Raw genomic sequence first — 7,973 nt, forward strand, 5'->3', positions numbered from 1 at the left:
AAGAGCGGCGCCAGGGGAGGCGCTGGCAGAGCGGGTGCAGAAGCACAGCGGTCACCGAGGAGCAGGGACAGTGCGAGTCCGGGCTTTGCAGACCGCACGGGAGGGCTGCACAGCTCAATGGAGAGGTGCTTGGACACATTAAAAGCAGAGTTCAGAAATGAGCCCCGCTGCTGTACAGTGTACGGTGTACAGTGTACGGTGTACAGTGTGCACTACCCGGGTGCTGCTGCGAGCATCCTCGTGCAGGGGAGCGAGACCAGCACAAAGCGGCTGCCCTTACCCTAGACATTGCTGCACTCCCCAAGCCCACTGCTGCCACCAGCTGGGGGGCCAGTGGGGTCCCCCTAGGTATTTAATTTAATACATTTTACTACAATTTAATTTAAGCTACCCAGTGGCTGAGGTTAAGAGAAGCCTTCTGTATTTGAGCAGCACCTTGCTCATTTACCATGTAAAGGCACCAGGGAAATGCATGTGTCTGAAAGGGGGGTAGTTTTCCTCCTGTTCTTCCCCGACACAATAGGGAACAGAGGAGAACAGAAGCTAAAAGCTGAGGACAAGAAGTGATCTCAAATCCAGCCTGAACATAAGCAGGGCCAGATACAAAAGAGGATCCCCTTTTGTGCARCGCTCATCCTGAGAGCGCAACGCTGCTTTCCCGAATGTACCTAATCCCCACAGCAGCGATTCCCCCGTGCAAGCAGCAGCATGTGAGTAAGGAAGGGCTGGTTCCCATGGGGAAGCCCTGGCAGGGATGCTGCAGCCCTGAGCACCACTGCAAGCCCCACTGCCCCGCGACCAGCTTGAGCTCCCCCAAGTGACACGTAAACCGCAGGGAGAAAAACAAGGGTTTTATTCTGGGGAAGGAGGGGGAGGCAGCGAGTGAGGCACGAGTCTGCAAATCCCTCTTATGTAACAGGTTCACGCACAGCAGAAGCAGAAAACACCAAGCAGAAAGCGGCGCCGGGTGGCATGGCTCTGTCCCCAGTGTCACCAGCCACGTCACTGCTGGTGGCCCCAGTCCACGCTGCAGCAGCAACGGGCCAGGGCACAGGGAATGCAGTGAGATGCAGGAGCTGCAGATGCTCCACAGCCCTGAGCATCCCCGTGCCTCGCCTGCCCCGAGCACACTGAGCTGCCAACCGGGACCCTGCTGGGATGTGGGTGCTTGTTTTGCCCCAAGGATGTCACCCTGCTGGGATGTGGGTGCTTGTTTTGCCCCAAGGATTGGGTTTTCTTTGCTTATTTTCATCCCGGAGGGCAGGGGAACAGAGTAGGGGCAGAGGGCAGTTGTGCGAGATGGGAGCAAGCAGCCCTGCTGAGGTGCTTCTCCTGAGGGAAGACCTTCAGGAGGGAAATTTTCCTGTTTTCCCTAAAGAAAGGCAAAGGCGAGRTGTGTTGGCAACTTTCCGAACAAGTCCCTAGGCCAGGAGCAGCGTGGCACCAAACCCGCTGCGTTTTYGGCAGCGTTTTGCCTTTTTTTCTGCAAAAAACGTGATGCCGGGGCAGCAACAAAGGCGTAAAACCCATGGGATTCCTCCCCTGGCCTTTTTTTAAACTCAAAAAGTCTCTATTTCTTTTTTTTCTGGGGCCAAAAAGGGCATATCCATTGAAAGGAAGGGGCCTGGAGCTCGTTAAGGCCAGCTGTGCGCCCAGGCCAGCAGCTGGGGACAACCTGATTAGGCTCAGGACACAGCTGGCCCTTGTTAGGGACACAGTCACATGACCCCAGGGCAGCCCATGGGCACCCAACCTCCATTTAGGGGCTGGATGGCGATGGGGTAGGGTCTGGTCCCTGCAGGAGCAGGGAAGAGAAGCTGCTGCTTAGCAGGAGCTGTGGAGCAGCTCCATGCCACTGAATGGGGCTTTTTTTTGCTTCTTTGAGACTTAAAGAGTTGTTGCCTGAAGGATGCTTTGCCTCAAGGATGCTTTGCCTTGTAAGTCTTTGGGTTGGGAARCCCAGGTGTTCCCCTGAGCCAGGCTTAGGCATCCCTGTAGGTAGAAACCACCACCTGCTGCTAATGGTCTCATTAAGGTTCTCCTGGGCTTGAACAGTAACACGGCTACCAAGCAAGGAGCTGTGTTTCTGTTCTCCAGCTGTTTCTGCTGGTAAGGTGCCTTGTGTCTTGTTTATCAGGGTGTTTGCTACACAACAAGCTCCGAAGAACACTTTGAGCCCAGGCTGTTGCGCTCTCAGACATGAGAAGCCCTTCTCTGCTCTTGGGGATGCTGCGTTGCAAAGCCCTGCACCTTGCATTGTGGCACCTTGCCTGCAAACCGGTTTGACCGATGGGCAGGCGATGGCTGTTGCTTAATGGAGACAGTATTCAGTGCAAACTCCCCTTAATGGGGATGTTTTTCTGGTCTCTGCCAAGTAATTAAGTGTATATGAAAAATGCATGAAGKTCTAATTTGTCCTCCTAATATGTGAGGTTCCAAACAAGGTCCAGGAGGGGAGAATTGAAGSCAAGCCAGAGCAGAGGCTGCTTGTATATGTAGTTAATGTAGAGAATGCTGCTAGTGTGGCTCAAGGTTTTCTTTTCTTTTAATAGGGGCTTCCTTCAAGCAGATCTGCCACCAAAACGGGACAAGAACGGGTTGACCGGAGCCAGTGTCGTGCTGGAAAGTGCTCCAAAGCAGGTAATTGCTCGYGAGGGTTTAGGGGACATAGCGAGGGCGTGAGTACTCCCTTCTTAAAAAGGGGGTGGGGGAGAGGATCATGTTTTTAGGGCTCCTGAGACACGGTAAGTGCTGCGAGTCTCCTAYAGGGATGTCCTGCATAGGGATGGTGGTACTGTGGATGTGGGGAGATATGCCRTGCTCTTGTGTGTCTCTGATGCCCTGTGCAAGAGCCCCTTCCCATCAAGGACCTCTCTGTCACTGGGGAGCTCTAAAGACCTGCCTTTCCATGCGGGGTGCTGTGTTTCCCCAGACAGATATCACCCCTTCAGCTGCAAATAAAAGCCTCGTGCACTTGCTGACTGGTACTAATGCCTGACACCCATAGCAATGACAAATATTAGGACACCATTAGGACTACTCTGGCACTCAGTGGGTTTAGGGTGAGCTGTGTGTGCCTCYGGGTTGGTTTTGCTGGGAATCAGTAGTTCAGCTATGCAACTGGGGCYGTAGGAAGGGTGCCTGCTGCTAATAACAAGGGATGGGTGAGAAGCCTTGGTGGCTGTGGCTCAATGTCTGGCAAAACGTGAGCTGTGCAGGGAGAGATCACTAAGGATCACTGTTGTCTTCAGGTTTTATGGGAGGYCTCAAAACAGAAATAGTTCCTAGGTGTTTGAGTGATTAAATAAGTGGCTGCTACCAGGGCTTGAGCAGTGAGCGTGCTGGAGTTTGACAGGGCCGTGTGGCTTTGAATGCCCAGACTGTTAGTGCTGCTTCAGGCTTGGATYGCGGCTCCGGGTGGAGAAGAGCTCAGGGTGCCCATTGCCTCCCCGCAAGGGTTACACAAGAGCCCGGCCGTGCGAGCGAGCCGCGGCGCATGTCGCATTCGGGGCACGCCGCCTTGCGCGTGCCCTCCCACCAGCGCTCCACTGCCTTCTGCTCCGAGCGTTGCTGCCCGCTGTAAATACAGCCCGCGCCGAGAGACGCCGGCGCCTCAAATCACTGACATGGAACATGGGTGACTCACTCCAGAGAATGCCAGGTTAATTTTGTCAATACTGAAATCTGGTGGCTTTCTCTGTGCCACCACCAATAGAGCTGCTTCCAGGACAGAAAAGGTATCAGAGAGGGGAAATGAGAGCAGAGTCCAGAGCTCAGTTTTTCCAAGGGATGAGCACCTCCCACAAGGTGCAGTTCCCAGAGAGTTGCCTTCTCCTTAGCTTATACTGGGGGGGAGCAGAGGCAGCTTGGGGTGAGCACTGGCAAAAGCGATGGGGCGATGGGGAAGGGTGTCTCCCCGTGGGGGTCTGCAGTGAGCCCTGCCGCTGGCAAGCGCTTTGGCAACTGAGCGCACGCGCTGCCGGGAGCCCGGCCTGGCAAACTAGGTCAGCATTAAGTATGGTTCATTTCCAATGGAGTGTAATCGATTTCTCCAGGCACGTAGCTGGATGCTTTCATCCTGCCAAGCATGCTTCTGTATCCCCTTTCCCCAAGGAGGACTCTGCTGCTTGGCAAGTTGGGAGGGCAGCAGCATGGATGGCCTGTCCATCCCAGAGGTGCTCATGGCCTCAGAAGGCAAAGGAGGGCTCCCGGCTCCAGGGCTCGTGTTCTGGGCAAGGAGCAGCGGAGCCCCAAGGGAAGCTCTGCCCCGAGCTGCAGCAGGATGCTGCAGAAGGCCCCTACTGCAGGGCTGTTTGAGCTAGCAGATAAGCCGTGTCTGGAGGTGTTTTGCTTCCCCTGCAATCTTCATGCGAGCTGTGCAGCCGAGATGGAGATGATGGTATCTCCTGCTTAAAGTCAGTGTTGTTATTTTAATAGAAGCTGAGTTTTTCCCTGCTGATTTGAAAAAACAAGTTTCTTAGAGCTTGCTGAGTCTCCTCATAGGGGTGGTGGTGCTTTAAATCTGATGCAGGCTGCAGCAGTGCTTAGTGCTCCAAGTATTAGCAGCTGAGGGAGTCATGTCAGGTCTCCGAGTGCGGCTGGGCACAGCAATGTCACTGCGAAGGCAGGTGGGGTGGCCAAGGGTTGCTGTGCCCTTATGCAATGAGCTGGTAGATGGCCTTGAAATAATGAAAACCTGGTCCTTTTGCTCCAAGGCGGGATCACTTATCACCAGGAAACAGCCAGTTGGAGAGGGATGAAGCATATCCCCGAGGGAAGGAAAGGGATGAGCTGCTGCTAAGCCAGGCAGCGGTGCCTGCAAGGAGGGATGGAGAGGCAGGGGATGAGGGCTGTGCAGAGGAGCACGCGGGCAGCAGGGCTTGAGGCCCCACAGCAAGTGCTGCAGAGCACAAGCTTGCAGGAGCAGCCAGAGGCTACATAACTTGTCCTGGGTCCCAGGTGGGCTTTAATCAAGGCTTTCCTGCAAGCTGTGCAGCTTTGGGGGAGGTTTGGGAAGGGCCTTGCAAGGAGGGTGCTGCTAATGAGGGGGAGGGCTGCCTGTGCTCTTGATTTTGGTATTATGGCATAGCAGTTGAAGTTCTCTCCCCTAAATCTTGGCTTTCCTYCTGCCTTCAGGACAGGGAGACGCCTGCTAAGCTCCTGCACTGGCACTTCTCCTCGGTCTCGCACCGGCTGTGACACTYGTGGGACACGGACCTGCAGCGTGACAGAGGACACTGTGACCCAGCACACAGGTAGGCAGCTCCTGCAGCAATTTCTCTGTGACTTGTTCTTCTGCATTCAGCCAARTCCTTGCAAGCTATACGGTTTGTGGCTGGTTTTCTCCAGGAGGGGGTGGGATTTAAACAGGGCAGTTGAGACATTTTAAGTATGCTCCTGGAGCCTGGTGCTTGCATCTAGGCATGCTTAGCCAAAGCAGGGAGCTGTTAAGCAAGGTCTGCAGGTGACTCGATGCCTCGGTGCTGTTGGGGTTCGTGCTGTCAGGGGAGGCTCTGTGTAGGTTGTGCTTGGCTGCATGGGAGGGTTTGTGGCAGTGCTGGCCCTGTGGGATGTCCCCAGCAGCCGTCTCGTCCTGTGGCTCTTATCATGGACTGCGGCACCCCAGACCCGAGCTGCAGCGTGCCAAGTGCCTCATGGAGGCTCGGCCTCCCTGTTGCRGCTCTGGAGTACGAAAAGCTGGAGGGGAAGGGACACAAAGGCATACGGGGGCTGGCTGCTGGGCTCAGTGGTCRCTGAGGCCCCACTAAGCTTTGCATGCAGAGCAAGGAAGAGATGGCTTGCTATGGTCCTGGGCAGTCTGCGTAACCAATTGCACCTGTGGCCCTCTCAATGGGGTGAGGGTTCTGCAGGGCTGTTAGTGCTAAGCCAGCTGTGTTGGGCTCTCGAGGAGCTGGATTAGTGTTGCCTCGGTGTGCACCTTATTCCTGGCTGTTGTGGTGAGTCCCTCTCATTCTTGTCCCCCGCAGCGGTGACAGGAGGCACGGTCCTCTCCTTGCTGTTCCCTTCATCTTTGCTTGGCCCGTGTCGGGACCGCGAGCCGGAGGCTGCACGGGGCAGGAGCCAGCTGGTGCCATATGGCCGTGTGACCTGCCAAGCACAGAGCGGCGCGGCGGCCCGATGAGGGCTGCACGGCCCGGCGCCCCTCTGGGCACTTGGGTGCTCCCTCTGCAATCTCCCCCCTTCGCCATGTTCCTCTTCTTGGGGCTGCTTTTCCAGCTGCACAATGTTGGGACGGTGTTGGAGGACTTGGGAGGGACGGGATTTCTCGGTGCTTTTGACAAGATGTGCAACCTCGTCCTCTGTGCTTGCAGTTCTGTGTGGTTGGATTTGTAAGGGAGGCTGGGGCATGCCACCTCCCTCCTTCCCYGATTTTCATGTTTTTTTGAGACCATGACTGAAAATACAGATATTTGGGAGCAAAATAGGAACACTGTTGTGCCTGAAAACACTCAAAAAATGTTGTGTTCTGCTGATAAACTTCCTGGCAATGTCTGGTACCTGGGTTTTAAAATTCCTGCTTTGTGCCCCAAAGCTGTGGAAAGGCAAGTTTTTGTATTCGGGTCTGAAACTGTATGTCTCGCTGTTTGCAAGAGTGATTCAGTTCCCCAGGCAAATCTCCCTTTTGAAAGCTTAAGGCAACAAGAAAAGACCAAACAGAGGCAAACTTTGATGTTTAACTCCCACTGCTTCCTATTTGTCCTATTCTGGATAGTGCTGGGATTACGGCAGCCTCTTAGATTTGCTGCTACATGTCAAGGCTATGGAGGCTGGTGCTGCCAAAGCAGCTTTCCACCTGACCTGTTCAGGTGGGTTATGTGAAAGCCATGGGGAGCTGAAGGGAAAATGCTATAAACATCTCAAAGATGAGACAAAAGTGGGAAAAATGCCACAAATACCTTCTCAAAGATGAGATAAGTGTCCTGTTACTCCTAAAATAGCATGGCTGAGTTCTCTTAAAACCAGTTAAATGCTGGGGAAAGAGGAGGTGAAGCAGGTTGTCAAAGCAGATAGGAAGTCCCTGGCCTATAAAACGAGGGAATGGGAATAAGGGGGTTTGGAGCAGCGCAAATACTGTCCCTGCACCTCCAGGGCAAGCTCTAGAGCTTGTCCTGTTGGGTAGAAATAAGCAGAATTTGCAGGGCCTGGGGAGAGCAAGTGCAGTTGGCTCTGAGGATGCAGCCCMCCTCCCCACTTCAGTGTCACCCCCGTTGGGGGCTGGTCCTGCTCCCCCTGCACAGCCTTGGTGGCACATGGCAGCAGGGAGAGGGGTTAAACGGTGCACGTGAGCACAGTCCAGTGCAAGAGGCATGGGTGACACRAGCAGTGGGAACCCTATTGTGCTGACACCTCGAAAGTGATGCTTATGGGGGGAAAKGGGGCGCAAGGGAGCAGGGGCCAAACCTGCTAGGGCTAATGCAGGACCTAATGTGCAAGTCTTTGCGAYGAGCGACTCCTCTCTCCTTTCCAAGCAGCAATGGAAGACAGAGCAGAATGGCAGCGTAGCACGGAGCCCCTYGCACGCAGCAGGGGACGGTGCCCGGCCACGAGCCATTTCTGCTGCAAGAATCCGCCTCCCTCTGCTCGCTGTGAGCGGTGAAAYGTTCCCACAAGCACCTCCAGCTGCACAGATATAATGCCACCAACCTGCCCGTCCCCAGCCCCGGGCCCCCGTTGGGCAGGTAGTGCGGGGAGAGCATGGCCTGGCACCCGAGCGCGCGCTCTGGTTGCTGCGCAGCCCTGGCAGGCACGGGCGGGCGAATAAAGGATGCAGAGCGGGTTAGGAGTCGCGCGAGGCGGGCGARCAGCAGGGGCTGGGGTGGCAGCGAGCAGCARCCCTTCTCCTCCRGCTGCGTGCCCTCCTGCGCAGGGGYGAGCGTGCGGCAGCGCGCGGGCAGTGTGGGTGCTGGTGGCCGTGCCAGCGACCTGCCTCCTTGCGCAGGTGCCCTCCTCGT

General features: G+C 55.5%; 1 long non-coding RNA gene across 2 annotated transcripts; it reads left to right on the forward strand.

The window, feature by feature from the left end:
• The first annotated feature begins 1,838 nt into the window (after window positions 1-1,838).
• Window positions 1,839-7,626, forward strand: LOC112946326. Of its 2 annotated transcripts, none has more exons than XR_003249216.1 (4): window positions 1,839-1,937; window positions 2,553-2,640; window positions 5,137-5,255; window positions 7,494-7,626. It is a non-coding gene; the product is annotated as an uncharacterized LOC112946326 (long non-coding RNA). The 2 variants fall into 2 exon arrangements; XR_003249215.1 differs by lacking the exon at window positions 7,494-7,626 and adding an exon at window positions 5,988-6,284.
• Window positions 7,627-7,973: the final 347 nt, after the last annotated feature.

The sequence above is a fragment of the Nothoprocta perdicaria genome, unplaced genomic scaffold (assembly GCF_003342845.1).
Source record: "Nothoprocta perdicaria isolate Ctin4 unplaced genomic scaffold, notPer1 scaffold_201, whole genome shotgun sequence".
Classification (NCBI taxonomy): domain Eukaryota; kingdom Metazoa; phylum Chordata; class Aves; order Tinamiformes; family Tinamidae; genus Nothoprocta; species Nothoprocta perdicaria.